Genomic DNA, 24409 nt, shown 5'->3' with positions numbered 1-24409 from the left:
TTGGTTTCAATTTTGGTTTTGGTTCATTTTTGGCTGTTGGTTAGTTTTTGGCATTACACAACTTTGGCGATTAGCTAATTTTGGAATTGGTTCACCTTTTGTACTTGTCCAGAATTTTTATATTACTTGCCTTAAACAAAAGTTTTTTTAATATCACAGCTGGCTTTGGTTCATGTATATATAATAATGTAAATTATTTTTGGTTCATTAAGACGTATATGGTTGAATTGGTTTGAATACTGGCCTACATGGTTCTGTTGAATGAGCCTTTGTTCGGTTTCAAAATTGCAGGGGCCTGCTAGCAAAGCAGAACATGTATTAAAAAAATATTCCCATAATACTTTACGGTTATTACTTAAAACCGTTAAGTATTCATATAATACTTGACCGTCAAGTATTCATATAATACTTCACGGTTCCTTATAGAACTGTCAAGTATTAAATTATACTTGACGATTTTTCAGAAATAACTGTCAAGTATTTTTAATCATACATGACGGTTCCCAAAACTGTCAAGTATACTTATAATTGTTCCAAAATAATTGACGGTTTTTCAGAAATAACCGTCAAGTATTCAACACATAGTTTACAGTTTTTCTGAAAAACCGTCAATTGTTTGAATAATAATTGACGGTTCTTCATTTAAAACCGTCAAATATTATTGAAATATTTGACGGTTAATAACTGTCAAATATCTGCTGTTGAAATATTATTGAAATATTTGACGGTTTTTAACTGTCAAATATGACCCAAAATAACCGTCAAGTATTTGTCATTTTGTAGTAGTATATGCATAGCATCAAGAAAATGTCTCACATTCAGGGTCATCCAATACGACAATATAAAGAAAATAGACCTCTTCTTCCACCCACTTGTCCAAACATGCTTTGCAAAAGGTTTTCCAAATTCATAATCTATATCTTTCACCTTTTGAAATACATCCTCCCTAATCAATGGTGTAGGTGCCTTACCTTCTTCTGAATTCCCATTGAAATATTTTTTGAATCGCCAGTAAGGATGATCACGATGCAACCATCTCCGATGTCCCATATATGAATTTTTCATTCCATTTTTCAACCTTATGGAATCTGTGCTCTCTTCACAAATGGGACAACCAAGTTGCCCTTTAATGCTATACCCTATGAGATTACCATACGCAGGAAAGTCGTTAATTATGCCAAACAATGTAGCTCTCAACTTGAATGTTTCTTCCTTATATACATCATATACATCAACTCCATTCTCTCACAATACTTTCAAGTCTTAAATTAATGGAGCTAGATATATATATCTATGTCATTTCCTAGTTGCTTTGGCCTAGAGATTTTCACAGACATCATTGAATAGTTGCATTTCATGCATAGCCATGGAGGAAGGTTATATATAAACACAATCACTAGCCATGTGCTATGGTTCTTGCTTTGTATCCTATACGGGTTCATCCTGTTGGTGGCTAATGTAAGGCACAGATTTCTATCTTCTTCCCCGAATTTAGAATACTCAATATCAAACTTCTTCCATTCTGGAGAATCAACAGGATGGTGAAGCATGCCATCTTTGACCCTTTCATTAGCATGTCACATTAAATTTCTCGCATCTTCTACATTAATATACAAACATCTAAATCTTGGCACAATGGGAAAATACCATAATGCCTTCTCCAGGCTCTTCCCATTCTCTTGGTAGCGCGATACATTACACTTAGGACACTCAGTTAGTGACTTATACTCCTTCCTAAACAAAATGCAATCGTTGGGGCAAGCATGCATTTTCTCATAGTTGAGGCCGACAAAGCACAACACTTGTTTTGTGTCATATGTTTTGCTTGGAAGCTCATTTTCTTTCTGTAGCATTTGTTTAACAAGCAACAGCAATTCTGTGAAGCTTGTGTCGCTCCACCCACTTCTTGCTTTCAAATTATGCAGTTTCAACACTGCAGACAATTTTGTGAAATCGGTACAACCTTCATATAGAGGTGTCTTAGCATCACACTTCAATCTCTCAAACATTTTAGGACAATTATCAAGTTCCCGTTCAATCGCATTTGTCATCTCCTCAAGACGGTCAGCTTCACATGTACTCGTGTCAAGATTAGATGATCCACAGCTTTCACTATGCCCTCAACTACTATTACTCTCATCTCTTGTCTCTCCGTGCTTTGTCCAACACTTGTAACTTTGATCAATTCCATTGATAATTAAGTGGCTCTCATAATCGGATGGCGAAACCCACTTTAGAAGGCAACACTTAAGACAGGGGCAAATAATCTTGTTGCGATCATCGACGTGCTCAATCGCAAACTTAATAAAATCTTCTACCCCATCCCAATATTCTTTTGATAGACGATTGGCAGACATCCATTCCTTGCCCATGGTCCCCGACTAAGATGAATCATTTAGAGGAAAATGTGATCAGTGACTCAAAGATATTGTGAGAATTAAACAAAAATAGGAAGTCAATACATGAGGCACTATTGATCATATTTATCCCTCTTTAATTCTACTTGTTAACAACTAGTAATTCTAGTTGTTAGCAACTAGTAATTCAACAAAAATTCACTTTCACTTCAGTTTGAAAAATATTCTACTACTACTGATGTGCTATTCCATTTGAAAAAAATTTGGCAGCATAACGGCTTATAACTTAGCATTCCCCAAGCTTTATGCCTTCTATTTAACTTCAAATGAAGTAGTAATTAAGCTGAAAATCAGCAGTCAGGCAATTTCAATATATAACAACATACAAATTAATTAACATTCAAAAACATAAAACATAAAACCTTAGTCATTTTCAATTATAGAAACAAAAATTGAAACATTAGCAATTTCGATAATTTAGCAAACAATTTATGGATAAAACAGAAATTGAAAAGACCCTAAACCCAAAAACTGATCAAAATGCAAAAAAACCCATTCGGCCGAATAGAAAAACTGTAATAGAGCAAAAATTATTACTAAAACCAGAAGGGGGAATCATTTTAGGGATACGAGTGGTTTTCGTGAGGAGAGGGTCCTGGTCTCTTGAATACTAGCCATAAAGTGGTTTGAGTGTATTTTCCTTTCCAGTGTTGCTTAGTATTTTTTGGGTTTGTTAATCATGGTTGTAACATTCACTCCATTTTTCATGTGTAAGAGTGAATCAGATATCAATAAATAAGTCATTTCCCCACTTTATTGATCTTTTTTTCCTGCGTATTGTGAATGGTCCTAACATCATCCTATCATCCTCTTTCAATTACAATCATTTTGAAGGAAGCACTAAAGGAAATAAGGGGAGCAAGTGACGAAGGAGGACCAACCTGAAGTTGTCAAATCTGGAGAACAATGCGCGACAATGACGATGCAGGAGGACGCTGCAATGATGAAGGAGGACACAGAGAGGGACGATGATAGAGGACGATCAATAAAAACAAAAGAGAAGGGCCAAAACTGAGGTGGGTATGGCGGTTTAAAGGGTTCAAATTAGAAGGGGGCACTAGAAATTTTGAACCCAGTAGAGCGAAATGAATAGAGAAGGGGGTTTTAAAGCATAATACTTGACGGTTTTTCTTCATAACTGTCAAGTATCTTAGAATAATATTTGACGGTTATAATAAAAAAATGTCAAGTATTATAAAACTTGACGGTTTAAGGAGAAACCGTCAAGTTCACCTCAAAAATACTTGACGGTTGTATAATATAACCGTCAAGTATTGTTGCAAAAAATTTGACGGTCTTTAAAAAACCATCAAGTATTTTCGAATGAAACTTGACGGTTCTTATTAAAACCATCAAGTTTTCTCCTGAGACATTATATTTGACGGTTTGTTGTTATAACTGTTAAGTATTTAGTGTCAAGTATTCCTTATTCTATACTAGTGATATATATATAAAGAGAGAGTTTTGAGGTAGGGGACAATATATTGATTTGTAGAAGAAGCTATGAAAATAATGTAACATCAAAGGCGTTCACCCAAAAATGTGGGATGTTGAAAAACACCATTGAAGAGGGTGTCAGTGTCCCAAGTGATGCCATTTTAATATATTTAGTGATTAAACTAATATTTTCATTCGTCTATCATAATCACACTTAAACTCTTTCATAAACAATATAATATAGCAAATTTAATAAATTATCCTTGGAAAATTTCTTCTTCATTCAAAATATGGTTAAATTATGCATGTTAATTTGAAAGTATTATTCAATTCCGTTGCTAATTTTAATTATAAAATTTTTAGCCCGTCGCTAACTCTGGTGCTAATCCCATCGCTAAATTGTTTGTCATGAAAATTTTTGTCTCTAATTCTGTCACTAGGTCTATTCTGCTGCAATTATAATCCTCCAATAATTTATATAATAACATAATTAAGAATATAATGATTTAAATATATTTTTAATTATACAATAAATTGATATATTTGTAGACTTGGTGTTAATGAATGTATCATCATCATTTATCTCATCATTAGATACATACTAAACAAATATAATAAGAATATTAACTTTTTTATACAAATTAATATAAAAAAGAAATAATTCTATTATATATATACTATATTGAAAAATGTAATATATGATAGAAATTTAAAACTGAATAATGAATTTATATGAACACTTTAATTTATGATTATAGATCAAACTAATATTGAAATGAATTTTGAATTTGAATCATTAAACAATAAAATTTGATCATGATATAATTAATAACTCATAGATTAATTTTGGTCTTCAACACTAAAACAGATCATATATGTAAAAGATTTTTGGAACAGAAATTATGTAGGGTACACACATAAGTAAAGATGGATGTTTATTATAATCTATTCAAATCATTTAATTTTTTTTTATATAGAATAATTTATTGGATTTTATTATAATAATTATTTTAAATAATTATATTTTTTACTAATTATAAATGGTTTTCATCAAATATATAAAGCACAAATAGATAATACAATATAATGTAATGTAATAAATATATAATTAAATTATATATCTAATCATTGTTAATTAAAAAATTATGTTTTAACAATATATTGATGAAAAAATTATTTAGAATTTAAAATTCAAAATCGGTTTCATTAGAATTAATATTATATTAAAAACAATTTATAGAAGAAATAAAAAATTATAAAATACATAGTAACACAAATATTTAAAAATGATTTTGTCATAAAAATATTTAAAATTAAAATTATCATATAATTTATTTTTAGCTTTTAATAATATATATTTGTATGGATAATTGTTGGGTTAAAAGAATATTATATATAATTTTGCATAAAATGTTAGCAGATCTATTGCAGCTCAACTGGTGAAAATGTTCGGGATCACGAAATTCCTGGTTTGAGCCGTGGAGAAGTCACTTTGATAAGAAATTATGTGGTGACGACACGTGACAATGAGGTGGCATGCGAGATAGTGACATGTGGATGTGAGGTAGTGATGGGTGGCCGGCGATCATCACCGGCGATGAAGTGTAAACTGATGGAGGAGCCACGTGGCATTTTAATTTTTTTAAAAAAAAATTAGACCATCAATGGAATTTTTCTTTGCTAATTAGAGATAGAAATTTTTAGTTACAAATTAGCAATAGAGTATTAACGAAAAAATTTCAATCTGTCACTAAACTAATTAGCGACAGAAGAATTATCCATGTTATAAGTTAGTCACTAAATAAAAAAATTCTATTATTAAATTTCATTGTTAATCATGTGTTTTTTTTGTAGTGTGTTGTAAATTGGTTAATCTTTGTAGACTTGAAAATTAAATTGTGAAATTCATAATACTTGTAGTATTTGGAAACTTTGTTGGGAATGATTGATGACCCAATTCAAGCTCTTAAAAAATTAATCAATTGAGACGACTCTTTTCTTCACCCAAAAAAAAAAAATTAATCAATTGATTTTTCAAACTTTACAATCGAGCTAGCTTTTGAGACTTACATAATCAAACACGAAAATAACATTATAGCTTTTGAGATTGACAACGGATGAGCGTATGAGATTTAAAAAAATCTTCCACTGTTTACAATACTATTTATTTTTAATTAATCATCCCATTTTTATAATTGAATTTTTTAGATTTACAGCTAAATTTTCAACATTTACAGTTGACATATGCTTATTAAATAATGGCATATTATATTTTTTTTAACTTTAATTTTTCTGCAAAATTTCATAATCTTGTAGTCTTGTAGTGTCATTTTTATTCTTTCATAGTCCTTTTTGCGTGATTTTCCCAATAATTTAAGAAATGCAAAACGATACTTCGGAATGTTTTAGTGGAAATTTCTATCCAAGACCAAATTTGTGGCAAAGGCGATCCTCTGTATCCTTAACCATTTGTGGCCACTTGTGTGGGCATAAAAATATAATATATAATTTACTTTCAATTAATAGAATTGTGTCTCCTTTATGTTCCACAATTCTAAAGTTAAAAGTGTACATATTACTAAGGGCTTATTTAGTTTGACGGGAGCAGAGGAAAGGAAAACCTAAATCTCTTTTTCAAATTGGAGTATTCCATTAACATATATTATTATTGGCCCTCATATTTTTGTGATATTCCCTTAATCCACAAAAAATATATTATTATAAAATTAATGAGCTTTTTAAAAATATATTATTTTATTAATTAAAATATATATTAAAGCTGGAAGAAAAATCATAGCCAAGAACAAACATTTCATTTCTGTAAAGCAAATAAAATTTGTCAATTTGATTTGTTAAAATATATTATTATATTAATTAGAATTATTGTACCAATTTTTTTAATACACAGATCTGACACGAAAAGATTGAATTTTCATTAAATTATGTAACTTGAGTTAAGATATAAATTAATTTATATAATATATAAATAAAAATATAAACAAATATGTTAGAGTAAAATAATAAATTAATTATTACTATCCTTCTATCTATTTTTTAAATTAAATAAAGAATCATTAAATATCTGTTTCATTCCCACTTCTCTAATTTATTGTCCTTCCCTCCTTCTCCATTGTGAGTACCATTTTTGTTTGAAGTACATAGAATACTTTTTGCACGAGAAATCCAAATAAACTCAAAATATTTTTATAGTAAAAAAAGACCAAGAACTTATCCATATATCCAGATATCCTCAGGAAAATAGGTAATCGGCTTCAAATTTATCACGAGTTATTTTCGACTTGTCTTGGGAATTATTTTTATTCAAGTTTTTCACTTTACTTCGCACCTTCTATTCTCTTTTACTTTTTCCCACCCCCAACATCACTTCATGTGAACCTTCTCTCTCTTACCTTGCCTCGGAAATAACCCTTCGTGTACTTCTCTCCATTTTCCAACGCTCAACTTCCGATACACAACGACAACGAACCCTTCTTAGGCTTTGTTTGGATAGCAGGTCAAATCATGGTTTGGAGACCCAAACCATGATTTGGAGAAAAAACAACCCAAATAGGCATAAATTATCTGAAACCATGGTTTGGGTCAAAACTATAGTTTTGAGAGAAGTAAATCCATTCTGCTTTTGATTCAAATTGGAGAGTATGATTGTGTCTATTAGAGTAAATCTCAACAATAATATGACTTTAATATCCCATAATTAATTTTTATAAACATATTTAATCTTATATCTTATAAATAAATATACACATATTAATTAATTATTAATTATATTATCTTATGTATTATTAATTATGTTGGTAAAAAATATATTATTAACAATTTTATTCCTTCAAATTAAAATATATCATACAATCTATGTTTTATGTAATTATCATATTAACTTATGTTTTTTTTAATAATTTGTACATATAAAAAGTACTTCTAACAACTATCCAAACACTCTCACTTCTCAGAATCACTTTTTCACAAAATCTATTCTTCACAAAATCTATTTTTTCCAGAATCTATCCTCCAAAAACTATTCTCTAAACCATGGTTTGGTTTTATCCAAACAAGGCTAAATAACCTTTCAGTTTCCCGCGCCTTTAAATATCATGTTTTTCAGAAACTGCCCGGCAGTTTTCACTTCAAAAAAAAAAAAAAAAAAAGAACTCCTCTCCAAGTTTTTGTTCTCTGTTTGCTCTTTCTCTCAAATGGCTTCCCAATCCTCCTGTACTTCCTCTATTTCCAACTACCCCCACTAAGAGTCCCCGTCTGCTTCGAAGGATCCTCTCCCAGAACCCTTTGCCACTATTGATGTTCTGTCGGAACTCATCCGGAGGATTGAGCGCTCCTCGAATCTCTGGATAAACTCGAGTAGTTTGTCTCTTTGATGGAAGAACCATTGAATAGCCTGCATTGCGTGTTCTGCCATCATATAGAAAGGATCCAGTTAGGCCCCTCCCACCTCTCGGACGGCAACTCCCAGAACCTAGACACTAATCAAGAGGAACCTTGACCACTAGCTTTGACCCCCTGCGCGCCCTAGTTTCCCTTAGGATTTTCTTACCCTTTTTCCTTTTGATGTTTGACAAAACCAAAAAAAGAAGGGAGAATTACATCCAAGTCCCACACAAGAGAAATAATCACTGTAAAGTCCCAAGTAACAACCTGAGCAGCCTGAAATAACAAGTCCTACAGTGAGAATGACAACCTCTGGGACTTGTTTTTTAATTACTTGGGACCTCATTGTAATTCTCCCAAAAAAGAAATATGTAGTTGTTTGTTTTTTCTTTACAAAAAATTGAAAAATTGAAGAAAAATTTGGTTAGGATTTTTTTTTCCTCCTTTTGTTACTTTGGCATCTTTGTAAAAAGTTCTTTACTAATAGAGAGCAGAAAGTTTTAGTTTTTTCACTTTGATTTTTTTTTTGTTTTAGCTGTTCTCTAGTGTTCATTGTTCGTTCTATTTACCTGATTTTTTCAGGGTTAAAATGTAATTTTAACACTAAAGTTTACATCAATGAGCACATGGCATCATAAAATTTACTTGGGTACAAAAATATATGTGAACTATCTAAAAGAGGGGGAAAATAACGAAAATAATTGACTCCCATAAATGTCTGTTAATTTTATTCTTTTATGTCCCACCAAATATTACGTCTAGGGGTGTTCATGATGCTCAATAACCCGGTATGCTTGCCTGCGCCCACTAAAAAAAAAAAGCCCAACCCAGCCTAAAAAAAAAAACACCCTAAAGAAAAAATAGGTATTTTTAGGCAGGGTTAGGCTGCAAACAAGGCATGTGGCCCCACTCGAAATATATGTGTGTGTGTGTGATTATTTATGTTATAATATGTATTTTTTGCCAGAATTGTAATATTAATATATTATATTTTAATAGAAAGGAAATTATTATATAAGACTCTACATTTTTAAAGTTTTAGTTATTTTAGAAATACCACTTTTTTAACTTCTCTAAATTATCTTGTTGTGTACTATAATCGACTTTTAAATTTTTCATATTGATATTACTTCATATATCATGAAATTATGCTGATTTGAATATGATATATAGAACACTATAAATTATATTAAATCATAAGTTAATAATATAATTAAATATGCTAATATAGTTTGTATTGTCGAGATTGATACAAATCATTTGAACTTTAAGGCTTTAATTATAATTTTTTTATTATCTTTTTTTAAATATGGATATTATTTAATCCTTGGAGCATGTATATTTGTTAAGACATATAGTAGTATTTTAAATTTCAAGACTTAAATTGTAACCTTGGGCAAAAAAAAAACCTGCCCTGCCCAGCTCGTATTAGTCCTACCCGAAATGTCTAGGGCTTTTACTGGGCAGGGCCGGACAGCGGGCTGTATTTTATAGCTTGCTCATCCTTCGAGCTAGGCATCGGGTAGGAGTTCTGCCTTGCCATACCCAACCCTGTCCATGCACATCCTTATTTATGTCTTCTCTCCACTCATTCCCACTTTCTCTTCTCTTTAGTATAATAGACTAATTTGAGAAAATTAAATAAATAAAATGTAATCTCCTACTTTTAGGACTTAGAAAATTTGTTGTAACTTCGGATGTATATATAGATTTATGAGAGAGCGTGACAATGTCAATAGAATATTAGAATTGATTCACACCTTAATGAAAAAAGTTAATTGTAAACAAATATTAAATGAAATTGTTCACTAGAAAAATTGTTTATGTGTGTGTAAATGGGTGTGCGTGTGTGTGTACATATATTAAATAAGAGTGAATTAAGTTTATGACAGTAAGTAAATAATTATTGGAAAAATTCACTAAGTTAAAAAAAAAAGAATGAATCATATTATTTAGATTTGATTAATTTTAATATATGGGTAACTATATAATAAATGTATTTAAATTTTTATTTTGTTAAAATAATTGAAATATGATTTTGTAAATGAAATGTAGATATATTTGTAACATTTGTCATTTTACCCCCTTTTAGTATACATTTGGAAGTGCTATGGTTCAAGTGAATTATTAATTAATGCCTATAAGTCAAAATCTTGCATTTTAGTTATCGGGTTATTATTCATTTGGTAATTTCAGTTTTATGCTGCAACTTAAAAAATTCATAACTAATTATACAAAAATTATATAGAGATAGTTCAAGTCTCCTTCTAAAGCTCTTTCAATTCTTTTTTTTTTTTTAAAAAAAAAAATCTTGTTCGTTAACTTGCTTATACATTCCAGAAAAGTGCACGAACATGTACTGTTTATATGATCAAACAATACTTTATAGTTTTTTTTGCCCAATCTTTGAAAATTCATATCGCTTTGTATATACATCCATTTGAGGTCTTCTACCACTTTTTAAAGCTTCGATGTGTATTATTAACTCATAAAATATCATTGGCAAATTCTATCATTTCCTTTGCTTTTACCTTGTCTCAAATTCATTACTTTGTATTAGAATGTTCATCCTTTGACTTTGAATTAACAAGTTATAAAAACCTCTTTGTATACATGTAACCATTCTAACATTTTATAAATCATTCTCATACTTTATCATACTCTTCTTTACATGGTAATATCATCATTCATCATTACATATCATTAATAGGCATGTTTATTATACCTACATTAACATATAGGGAGAATTATTGCATGACATAATAACACATAGGCTTCCTCAATTCTCTTCATCAATCTTCTTGGTGAACCTCATGCATTCTTCCTCCATGACCATTACACCTATTATGGCTTGGGTAAGGGAGGGTAAAATTGGAGAGAATCTCAATAGTAAACATACCACTCAAACATATAAGGCATAGCTTGGCATTACATAACATAGTTGTAAATCTATCATTTCCATAACACAATGACATGTTTGAAAACCATATGCATCAATCATAAAATACAGTGTAACATTCCAAATTTTAAGTCTAGAAGTACCAGAATTAGCCTAAAAAAGGTAGGTTACCAGACCCCTTGTGGCAGGAGTCCTGAAAGTTCCCTGAAAGGATAGAAGAATTCTTAGGGGCTAAATTATAAATTGAAAAAGTTCTAGGGACTAAAATATAAATAAGGTTACAGACTTTGAAGAAGTCTGAAGGCCTAGGAATAAAAAATGGGGATGAATAAGGGTCAAAAGAATGATTCTTGAGGTTAAGTCGTAGTAGGAACTAGATGTTGGAAATTGTGCCCTAGGGGCCAATCATTTTTACTATGAACATTGTTGATTTGTGAATTTATTAATTACGTTATCATATTATTTGCATGTTTACTGTGATGACTATCCTTGGATAACTCATGGTTTATCCTAAATGTCCCTGGTCGGTCATCTATGTGGGAGTAGAGATGAAATAAGACCAGTATGACTTTAAAGATATATAGAGATATAAATTAAAGTCATATGCACGTGTAAGAGTACAAGGTGTTGGATCGACCCGCAATGAGAGAGCTGCATGGGTTAAGTTATAAGCTTCTCTCATATACAAACCATGTCACTGTGCCCTTTGACCTGAGATCATCATGGATTCCTACATGAGAAAAGCTCAGCTTTGACCTAGTCAAAAGTCACTTTTGACCGAGTGATCATAAAGACTATGTTCAGGCTTAGTGGTTTTTCATGCGGAGGAATGTGAATGGTCAAGATGGAATTTGTCCCTCACATTCGTAGAGAGATATTACTGGGCCCCTCGATGAGTGAGTCTGAGAAATGTATGGCCATACTATAATGGAAAGGTAGTTCCATTTCTATATTCAGACTACTTAGGGATCGAGAAAGTAACGGTCATGAATAGGAGGATGACGTTCTCCATGCCTTATCCATGACCAAAATATCGTGTGACAAAAGGGACGTAATATGGTTGTATGAAAAGTTGCATCGTTCAATGATCCTCATATGTTTTGGGTAGTCGTGATGTCTTGCTAGAGACCGCTTACGACTTGTGAGTCATTATAGTTAATGGCCCGCTGCCAACTTCATATGGGCCTACAGGGTCGCACACAAAATAGCCCAACACGAGTTATGATGTCCAGATTCATTGAATCTAAGATATGTCCAGATTCAATGAATAATATAGCGTGGACGTGTGTATATATATATTCGTATATATATATTATATAAATATAAGAGATATTAATTGTTAGATTTAATTTATAAGGATAAATTAAATCTATGTAAATTAATTCCGTCATATCTTTATTTTTGAATTAAATAAATAAGTGAATTAAATCTATAAGACGGATTTAATATAAACCGTATTTATTTAATTGTTCTCTTATCTGATTATGCAATATTTGATATTATATTAATTTCGGAATTAATTTAGGATTAATTTTGAAATTAAATATCATTCATAATACCTATAGCATCCTATATATTTGATATTAGGGAGCTAGGGTTTTAGTGAGTGAGAGTGAAAGCACCTGCAGATAAGAGACGGCCAAAAAGAGAGAAGGGAGGATAGATTTTTGAAAACCCTAGACGGACAAAGATGCTAGCACGTCGTTCGAGATTGAGGGCTATTCGTGTGGATACCGGTAGAGGAAGCCGACCGGAGTTGTCGACTTCGAACGACAAAGGAGGCGAGCAGAGGCATCCTGAACGGCGGAATCACCGAGCCACCAAGAAATCGAACACCGAAGGTAATGCTTCTTACTACTTGACTTAAACACGATCAGTAGATCCGGGCAAGGGATTGAAAGTTTTAAAATTTAGTTTCCGCTGCGCGTTGTCTTTCAATTCCCTTCACTAAGTTGTAAAGTCAAAAAGTTTCAGATCGGAAAGGGCAATACTGGAAAATAAGCCTAGAAATTGCAGAAAAATTCTAAAAAAGTCCCATAAAATAGGAAATAAGGTTTTGAGGCTTATTCGAGGTCAAAAATGACAAAAATACCCTTGGGCTAACTTTAAATGAATTTTAAAATTTTGGCTCATTTTGATGTATATAGTTGGATTTAACTATTTGAGCTATGAGAAAATCTCAGAGAAGTAAGTGAAAATAGGGATTCATAAGTTAAGAGGCTACAAAAAAAATTATAAAATTAGTCTCATTTCCAGAAGGCTAGTAGAATGGCTTTAAGAATATTTGAAAACTAATTATGCCACTTTAGGGCATTTTACGGGCAATTAAAAAGGAAATACCTACGGATCGAGTTGTTGCTTGAGAGAATTCACAAATTTTCTCTAGAATTTAAGAAATTTTATGGCATAGACGGATGAATTGTTGGAATTGTAGATTGAATAAAATACTCTAGTCAAATATTAAATAATTTTTGTCTCTTAAATAGGAGACAAAGAGATAAGATAGAATTTATTATGGCGCTGAGTCTCCAAGTGCATTTATGACCCAATTATGACACCTTTGAGTCAATATGCTGAGTTATCAAAAGATATTTATGGACAATAGAAAAATCAAAACACAGTACGGGTAGGTTTTAGATAGTCCTCTATCTTCCCAATATAGCGAAATCTCTACTGCGTGACTCAGTGAGGCTAAGTAGCCTGTCAGTGGAGCTAACTATTTTTTTCTATGCTTCTCTAAGATGGTGCCATATGTAGACTTATTTGAGATAAGAAAAGGGTACAGAACATGTCCCAGTGGTACCGAGTAAGTCAGGACCCGAAAAGTACCTAATACGGCACATAATGGCAAGATAGGTGGAGGAATATTTAGGGGCTACATTTTACATGAATTTCTTATTAATTTCTTTCCTATTTTAATGTCAAAATGATGAAGGGATATGCAGGTACGGTTAGATAGGAAAAAAAGGTATTACATGTACGGTTGGATGAAAGACACATAGCTTGATGATGTATGCATGATGTAAGCATGATGTCATGGGGATACATGTCATCACAAGACAAAGAGGCAAAATGGATGGTCAAGATTAAACCACACATACACAAGACCAATGGCTAAGATTTAAGTTTGCTTTTATATATACCTCTTAGCCTCTCTTTAGGCCAAGTTTCGGCCAAATGAGAAAGAGAAGAGGGGAGATCGAATTGAGCAAGGGGAGAAGGAGACAAGAAAGTTCAAGTGATCCCATACAAGATCAAGCTTCAAGACAAGGTACGTTCATGATTTTTGATATAGTTTCTATTACCCTTATTCTTATTGAGCTTAATTATGGGTTTTGATGATTTTTAGAGCTTGAAACCCTAGAGCGTATGTTGCACAAAATCCCTAAGTTATAGGGAAGATGAAATTGATGTTAGAATACTGTTTAAAGGCTTGAAAGGAATGCGAATCAAGCGGTTTTACATTGAAATTGAATGAATCCAACTTCCCCTAACTTTGTGTAATTTTCGGCCAGACTTAGGGTTCATGCTAGGGTTGGATTTATAATGAAAAATTGTGTGGGGGTGAAGGTGAGAAAGCAAGTTTGGAAGCATTAGAATTGAAAATGGAATTTTGAACTAAAATCTTATAGTTTCTACCAAGGCTTGTTTATGAGAAAGGATTTAGATTATTCTTATTTTGAGCTTGAAAATGGATTCTACATACAAAATTGTGGAAACATAGCATGTGAAATTAATTTTAGAAAGATTAGAAATCAAGTTTAAAGGTTAGGAGACACTATGGCTTAAAGAGAGCAAAGTATTATGTTACTTGTGATCATGGCTCTAATAAGTGATTGACATTATGTGTTGATGTTAATAAGAACCATGAGACAGTAAGAGAGATGAATGATAAGGTTGATCAAGCAATTTTGATGGTTAGAAACAAAGGGAGCAAGAGGAAGAAAAGCTTAAAAATATATGGTAGTAAACTTATTGATCGATGTGCTGGACTGTCGCCTTCCAAATCGTCAAGAAAGAGAGTTGCACCAAATAAAATGCAGTATAGGATGCAACCAGTCGTTCTTCTCGAGAAGCTTGTTATTGGAAATCCTAGTCTAAATTGGGTTTCAAAAACATTGTAAAAAGGGGGGGTTTTAGTTGTTTTAAAAGTGATGCAACAAATGCAAAGTCCAGAAAATTAACTATTTTTGGTATTTTGAATGAATGAAGAAATGCTTTGGATTAAAAAGGAATTATGGTTAAGTAGTCTCTTGATGATGAAAGCTCAACTATCACTACTCTTTAGAATGATTGGGAGTTTAGAAAACCTCCAAGTCTGAAGAAAACCCTAAGTAATCACTTGGTTCCAATGTCTTAATTAATGAAAACTCACTTTAATCAAAGTTAATTAACACCTCTTAAGACACTGTTGAAAACCACTTAGAGTGTAAATGAATGAATGATGCAAATGCCCTTTGAATGTCAATCGATAGCCATAGAATACCAAGCACTCAGATTAATCAACAATTATCATTGATAATCAAACTGAACACAAGGATTCAAACTGAAATATTAAAATAGATTAATCAACATTAACATTACCCAATCCAAATACAATAGAATAGTCTGAACACAAGATTTACAATCATAAACCAATTTTGATACAAGTGTAGAAAGTTCCTAAATCTAGAAAAATTCAACACAGCATTAAACAATGATTTAGACTATAGAAAGAAAACTCCCCAATTAAGTCCTTGAGCTCAAGCTTTGTCTTCCATCACCAAGAGGCTAAGGGTTTAGCCTCTCATGCCTTTAAACTAATCACAATCGCTCCAATAATGAATAGCCATAGTTAAAGCTAAAAATAAGGTTAGAAAAATGGAGAAGAAGGGTGTTGGAGTGGTTTGATCAGTTTAGAAATGCAGAAAAATGATGAAGAAATGGAGAAAAATGGAAGTTTTGGGTGTAGGATCAATGAAAACTAGAGAGGAGATGATGGTGGCTCAACCTTGTGCAAATCTACAAAATGGGATAGTACTCTTTGGTGGTGGCTGCCCTCCTTAGGTATAGAAGCTCAGAAACCTATTCCAAAATGCACAGCTTTACTTAACGCACTCAGGTCGCGACCTCAGGACTGTAAGGTCGCGACTTAGGGGAGTTAGGTCGCGACCTGGGAAGACAGAGAGCTTGTATCTTTACTCAGATCCAAAACGCGTGGCTTCAGTAAAATGGCATCCAAGTCACGACCTGAGTATTCCATGTCGCGACTTGGGGAGGTAGAACACTCCCAACTTGTGTGTCTTGGTCCTTGTAACATTTTGGCTCCATCCATGCTCTATCATGACTCTTGAGTCCTTCTCCAATTACCTGAAAATCACAACAAAGAGCTTTGTAAAGACCAACTGATTACAGATCAAGGCAATTAAAATTTAGAAGAGAAAAATAACCCTATTTTACCCTTTAAACAACAAAATGCAATGCATGACTCAATGTAATCAAATGGATATAAATGCATGCATAATGAGGGTAAAATTATTGCAAAACATCAGAAAACACTTGAGAAAACCATATAAAGATTGGGTTCTATCACTCCCCCACACTTGAACCTTTGTACTCCTGGACAAAGATTTGAATCATTCTAAAGAAAGTACAACTACAATTAAGGAGACTAGCATGTTCAAAAGTGGTCTCAAGAGCTAATCGATCAACATCTTTTAGGAATACAAAAAATGATAAAATGAACAATGCCAAGTAATCAGATACAAGATGTAATTGACTCAAAATGGATGAACAACATAGATTTGCTCACAGATATAAGTGTTTGAATCACTCATCTCTCCTTATTGGGGTTCTTTTCTCTCAACTATCCAAGTAGCAAACATTCTACCATAAGCTTGTAATGACCCTAAAGTCTCCACTACTATTCAGCATCCATATAAAGAATCAAGAGGACTTTTGGGGTTATAGTGATGGGAAGGCTAAATGGAATCGAAAGAAAAAAAAAATGAAATCGAGTGCCAAGAATTAAAAAAAATGTGAGTTGAATACATCTATTTCTAGTTAAGGAAGTTCAGATCCCAATCTTCTATCACTAAGGGAATACTTTATTCAACTTCATTTTGCTGGGATAGCTTATGTATATAAAAGGAGTATTTCCTCACTCTTGTGTGTGTGTTTTTTCTTTTTTTCAAACTGAAATAAAAGGAAAATTCCCAATTAAGATAGATGAAAACCAGGAAATCGTAATTGCTGAGACGAATTCAACTCAATTAACATCATTGTTCAAAACACTCGAAGTGGTAGACAAAATGAAGGAAGTAAGGCTCAAAAATGGTCAAGCAACGGATAAATGGTTGTGGGTTGTGTTTGGGTAGAAAGGTGTAGAAAAGAATGCCTCTATCATATTTAAAATCATAAATGCACATGTAATTTTGACCAAGAGCTAAAACAAGTTCTAGAGAATGTAAACCACATGAATGATCACTCAATATAGGAATCAAGGCTTAAGAATATCCTTCCAACAAGGGTTTCATATCTCTATTGCTCATACAAGAAGTTTCAATAAATATGCACTAGTCACAAGGCATTAAGACACTTATCACAAAAGCAACCCAATAGATAAGGATTAAAAAGATCACGATAATCACTTGAGAACATACTTGACTCCCAAAAGTGACTATAAATTCTTCAGGAAAAAAAAACAAATCCTTTTCAAAATCCAAGATGCTTAAAAATCCAAGGATGGCACGGCTTTCAAGAAAAAACTATTTGATGTAATGAGGGTATATGAAGAAGGCAACGGTTTGCTTAAAAAAGATACAAAGGTAGCTTAAAAAGGTTCCTCCTACACAACAATGCCAACAAGCAAAGAGAAGGGTAACAGTGCTCAGAAAAGAGTCTAGGTCGCGACCTAAAAACAGTGAGGTTGCGACTTGTGCACACAAGGCACGAAATCATGAAAGGGAAACGAGCTCGCGACTTGGGATCACAGAGAGAATTCCCTAGCCAAAATTACTCATCAAGTCGCGACTTGAATCAGTGAGGTCGTGACTTGAAGTCACAGAAGCTACCAACGCAAAAAATTTCAAACTAAGGCCACAATTAACAAGTGAAGACCCTTTCAGCAAGCATCAAATGATCCAATTCACAGCAATTCAACATCTATAATCAATTCAAAGCCAAATAAAGATGATGAAAGATTGGATTTTTGAGAGAAAACAATAACCACAGAGATGATGCAACAAAGCGAAATGAAATGCTCCCCTACAGTCAGACTTGACAGTGTTTGCACTGTCAACGGAAAAGGGAAAAGAAAGCAATAACCACAAAAGAGAAGGAAATACAAAATAGCCATTACAAAAAAGTTAAGATACAAAAGAGTTAAGCCTTCAGTTACAAACATCAAGGAAAAACAAAAATCAAAGAAAAACTAAAAAGAAAGGGAAGACTATTCTCAGTCTTCTACTCCTCCTCTCTCTTCTTCGCCAGTATCCCCTCTTGCCTGGACATCTCCTTCTCCTATCTCAGCATCAGTAGTGGCAGCACCAGCACCAACACCAAATGATTGTCCTGGACCCTCACTAAAATAACTGGCGGCAGGAATGGTGTTCTCCTAGAAAGCACACTCATACTCGTGGGGGAAATTGACCTTAAGAGCCCTAGCCATCTCCAACATCAGGGGATCCAAAAACCTCTACCTTTTGAATTCATGAGACATGGAGATAGCTTTGTATGCATAGAATTCCTCACTTAGGTTGGTCACTTGGTGACTGAGTTCAGTAATCTGATCATTCAAGGAGGTGAGGTTGAGACTAGAGCCACCCTCAGTTGCCTCCTCTTCTTGACCTTCCCCAATCACCCTGTTTCCTCTCTTTATTTCTCTGTTGGATTTGGAGGCGACATAGCATCTGGTCATGAGAGGGTCCAAGAGTATTAGACTTGCGTGTCGGTATGTCATGTGCTGCACACAGATTGGTGATCAAGTGCGAAAACACCATAAGGGTTCGGACGTTGTTGATACAACAATCAATCTGGTCCAGGGTAATAATGGGGATGTTAACCGGTTGCATGGTCATCAGGAGATGAAGCAGAAGTGCACCTTCTTCAGAAACATCAGAAATAGCATCACATTATAAACCATGAAGTTCAACCAAATCCTGGCTTTATCATTCATGTGCTTGCACTCAAAAACTTTCCGCCCACTCTCCTTTATGGTCCACTCAACGTCTCCTGTCCCAATGGTTTGGAAGACCTGTGCCTAGGGGACTTTAGTAAGTCTGATTTTCCATCGTTGGTATTTACAGACAGGGACATTTGGCAAATTGTAGAACTTCTCAACAACCTCCCGAGTTAAGAAACATTCACTACCTCAAAATGTGATCCCCTTGTGTCTGTCCATAGCAGCACAAGTGTAAAATTCTCTCACCAATGTCAAATTGGCCTTGTTCCTCTTCTTCATAGGTTCCTAAAGGCCCCTTTGTTGGTCAAGCTCATAGAAATGGTACTACTGCGTTTGTGGAAAATATCGCTCTTGAACCACCCCTCTGTGGGCCAATAACTCCACCGCTTCTTTTCTTAAAAGTCTGGTCTCTTCACGAGGGCAAAGCTTCTTCTTCGAGCTTGAAGACTTGGGGTTCTTGGTGCGAGGCACCTGGGTGCATAGCAAACAACCAACAAGCAACCAAAGTAAACACACAAAACAAACAAACCTATGAAAAGAAACTAAAAACTACACTAAGCCCAGAAATCAAGTACTCCCCCACACTAGGCCTATATTGACCCATTGCTAGACTCCTTTAAGCTAAATAGTTGAAAATTATGAACTGGGACATTTGCATTTTAAAACCATTGGGGAAATCATGAGAAAACCCAAGTATTCATAATTGTCCATTGTCAAAACCTATTTCTTTAAATCCTCAATATGTAAAGTTGAAAATCCATTGAAAAAAAGCAATATGGAAATAGCAGGAGTGAGTCAGAGGTTCAAAACCTCCTCTGTGAACTCGGCTGTGACCTGAAGACAGTGAGGTCGCGACTTGAGGAGACAGAGGAACATTTTAAAATTTCAGAAAACATCGAGGTCGTGACCTGAAAACAGAGAGGTCGCGACTGGAATAAACAAAGGGACAATTTAGATTTCAAGAACCAGTGAGGTCGTGACCTGTAAACAGTGAGGTCGCGACCTGAGCCTAGAAATTTCAGAAAATGCAGCACGAACCAGTTTGCTCAAAAACCAAATCTTTTTAAGAAAATGTAGTCCCAAGTAGTCTGAAAATCAGTTGAACAATATTTTCAACGTCTAGCAACACTCCACTCAATTAAAATCAAGGCCCTAGCAAAACAACACTAACTACCCCTAAAACAAAACACAGAAAACTAAACTAGAAAGAACAGAAAAACTAAAAACGAAGAGGGAAGATTAAACAGACCTTGAGAGAGTGGAAGGATGGAAGAACTGAACTCAAAGGTGGAGAAGAGGCTTGATTTCGCACTGCAGGAGGAGAGTCTCAGAGTGAAGGTACTCAAAAATTGCAGAAACAGAAGAATAGAGCAATTGCACGGTTAAGGAAGGAGAAAACTGTTACAAAGAGGCTGAGTGGTTACGACTTTGGAGGGAATTTGGAAAGCTGCGACTATTGAAGGCTCCAAGATGGAGAGTCGCGACTTCAAATTTCCAGCCGTGGGAGAAGAGTTGAACGCAGGGAGGAGGGATACTGGAAATGACCCGAAGGGAGGGAGTTAAGTGGTTCTACAAAAGAAGGTCTAGGGTTTTTAAGTTTGGAATGAATGGAACTTGAATTCAGGGTAGTTTAAGGGCAAAATGGTAACTAGGGTGGAAATAAGTGGGGGTAAAGAGGTGAACTCACAGAAAAATCCTAACTTTTCATGTTAGGTCGTGACCTGAGTGTTGGAAATTATGCCCTAGGGGCCAATCATTGTGTTATGAACATTGTTGATTTATGAATTTCTTAATTATGTTATCATATTATTTGCATGTTTACTGTGATGACTATCCTTGGATAACTTATGATTTTATCCTAAATGTCCCTGGTCGGTCATCTATGTGGGAGCAGAGATGAAATAAGACCAGTATAATTTTGAAGATGTATAGAGATATAAATCAAAGTCATAGGCACATGTAAGAGTACAAGATATTGGACCGACCCGCTATGAGAGAGCTGCATGGGTTAAGTCATAAGCTTCTCTCATATATAAACCATGTCACTATGCCCTTTGACCTGAGATTATCATGGATTCCTACATGAGAAACGCTCAGCTTTGACCTAGTCAAAAGTCACTTTTGACCAAGTGATCATAAAGGCTATGTTCAGGCTTAGCGGTTTTTCATATGGAGGAATGTGAATGGTCAAGATGGAATTTGTTCCTCACATTCGTAGAGAGATATTACTGGGCCCCTCGATGAGTGAGTCTGAGAAATGTATGGCCATACTATAATAGAAAGGTAGTTCCATTTCTATACTCAGACTACTCAGGGATCGAGAAAGTAACGGTTAGGAATAGGAAGATGACGTTCTCCATGCCTCATCCATGACCAAAATGTCGTGTGACAAAAGGGACGTGATATGGTTATATGAAAGGTTACATCGTTAATTGATCCTCATATGTTTTGGGTAGTCGTGATGTATTGCTAGAGACTGCTTACAACTTGTGAGTCATTATAGTTAATGGCCCACTGCCAACTTCATATGGGCCTACAGGGTCGCACATAAAATAGCCCAACATGAGCTATGATGTCCAGATTCAATGAATAATCTAGGGTAGACATGTGTATATATATAAATTCGTGTATATATGTATATATTATGTGATATAAGAGATATTTATAAGATTTGATTTATAAGGATAAATTAAATCTATATCATTTTTAAATTGATAAGGTATAATATAATATCTCAAATTTGATTTATTAGAATAAATCAAATATAATTCCGTCATATCTTTATTTTGAATTAAATGAATAGGTGAATTAAATCTGTAGGATGGATTTAATATATAAACCGTATTTATTTAATTAATTTCTTATCAGATTACACAATATATGATATTGTATTAATTTTGGAATTAATTTAGGATTAATTCTGAAATCCAATATCCTTCATAATACCGATAGCATCCTATATATTTGATATTTTAGGAGCTAGGGTTTTAAAAGGTGTGAGAGAGCAAAAGGTTTGTAGATAAGAAACGGCCAAAATAGAAACGGTGAGGACAGATTCTCAAAAAGCCTTAGAAGGACAAGAGGCGCTAGCACGTCGTTTGTGATTAGAACGCTGTTCGTGTGGATACCGGTAGAGGAAGCCGATCTGAGTTGTCGACTTCTCATGAACAAGAGAAGAGCATAGGCATCCCGAACGTCGAAATCCCTGAGCCACCAACGATTCGAATACCGTAGATAACACCTCTTACTACTTGACTTAAACACAATCGGTAGATCCGGGCAAGGGATTGAAAATTTTAAAGTTATTTTCCGCTGCGTGTCTTTCAATTCCTTACACTGAGGTATACGAGGTCACAACTTCATGAGCCAGAACGGGATTTTAGGGTTTCAGAAGACTCCATGTCGTGACCTGAAAATAGCGAGGTCGCGACCTAAACTCACAGAGAGCCTTTACCCAGTTTCTTCCCAAGTCGCGACCATATATATTGAAGTCACGACTTAAACACATAGAGAGCTCTAAAATTCAGACTAACCCCCAGGTCACGACCTTGTTAGGATTATAGTTTTGATGATAACAAAGTTAGATTAATTGGGTTAAGTATGTTGATCGATCATCTGGTCGATCAATCGTTTATCGCTAAGTTTTCAGATAATTGCTCAGGTATAAATCAGTTTTATAGTAGGTGTTTTGATTGAAGATCTATCCGATAAGTTGTTGATCGATAAAATGTTCGATTATCGCTAACATGGAAATCACACAAGGTTACGGTTAATTATCAATCACCCGATCGATAACATTAGATAAACAATCGAGTTACTGATAAAGAGAACCAAATCTGAAGTGTATTTATCGATCACATGATCGATAAATCAGTTATCAATAACGACTTCGATAAGAGGTAACACAATCTACTCATTCTGCACATTAATTCTGTTACCATTTATCGATCATATTTTCGATCATTTGTTTATCGATCACATGATCGATCATTATGCTCTAACTCTCTGAATGCAGGTAATCATCTTAACTGCTGGATCGATAACCTTATCGATCATAAAATTATCGATCACATGATCGATAATCAATGTCTTTTATCTACTCTTATTTTGTTTTTCTGCAACCAAATTATCGATAACATTATCGATAATTTAACTTGTTTGCATAATATCTTTTCACATAACATGATCGATAAGGAGTCTAAGGATTGCTATATTCGCATTAACTTATGTTGAACCATTTTCGATCACCTAATCGATCATTGACTTTTCGATAATATGATCGATCATCCAATTTCCTGAAACTCATGTTTTCACAAAACGTGATCGATAATCAGTTTCTTTACCTTACAGGATTAAATTTCTTTTCTCACTTTATCGATCACTTGTTCGAATATTCATTGATCGATCACCTGTTCGATCATTTCAGATAGTCTGTGTCTTTCACTGAATATATTCATACTCATGGTTTATCGATAACATTATCCATCATCCATTTATCGATAATCTGCTCGATCATCAATGACTAAAGTTTTATTTCAATAACATTTGAATTATCGATAATCTGTTCGATCAACAAGTGTTCGATCACTTGTTCGATCATGGAACGATTTCCGTTTACTATGATAATTTTTAAAATCAATGATCCAACACTTGATCGATAATCATGTTGAACTAATTCAAAATCTTTCCCTCTGTTTATCGATAACCTGATCGATCAACATATAATCGATGACCACTTCGATTAAGCATGTCCAGGATCTCTTTCTGCTCTTTTTACAGATAAATCATTTCATCTAGAATCATTGTATAATCGATTCATTCTTCTTCTTAGTTCATGACTAAAGCATACTCTGCAAGACTCTTACTTGTTCAAAGTTTAAAATATGCAGATCACTAAGAAAGACTGCAACGGCTCTTCAACGGGATTACGTAAACTGCAACCTACAGTGTCAGAAGCTCAGACGCATTAATGGCGGAAACCATTGAAACTGGCGAAACATGCAAACGGAGTCACAACGGCTAGAAGCTCTTCCGTCTAACGGCTACTTAACGATCTCAACTATAAAAGGCGCGAAGAAGCATTAATGAAGGAAT

This window comes from Neltuma alba, unplaced genomic scaffold, assembly GCF_004799145.2.
Source record: "Neltuma alba isolate B1F8T4 unplaced genomic scaffold, ASM479914v2 tig00010603_pilon, whole genome shotgun sequence".
Classification (NCBI taxonomy): Eukaryota; Viridiplantae; Streptophyta; class Magnoliopsida; order Fabales; family Fabaceae; genus Neltuma; species Neltuma alba.
This window is presented reverse-complemented; position numbering follows the sequence as displayed.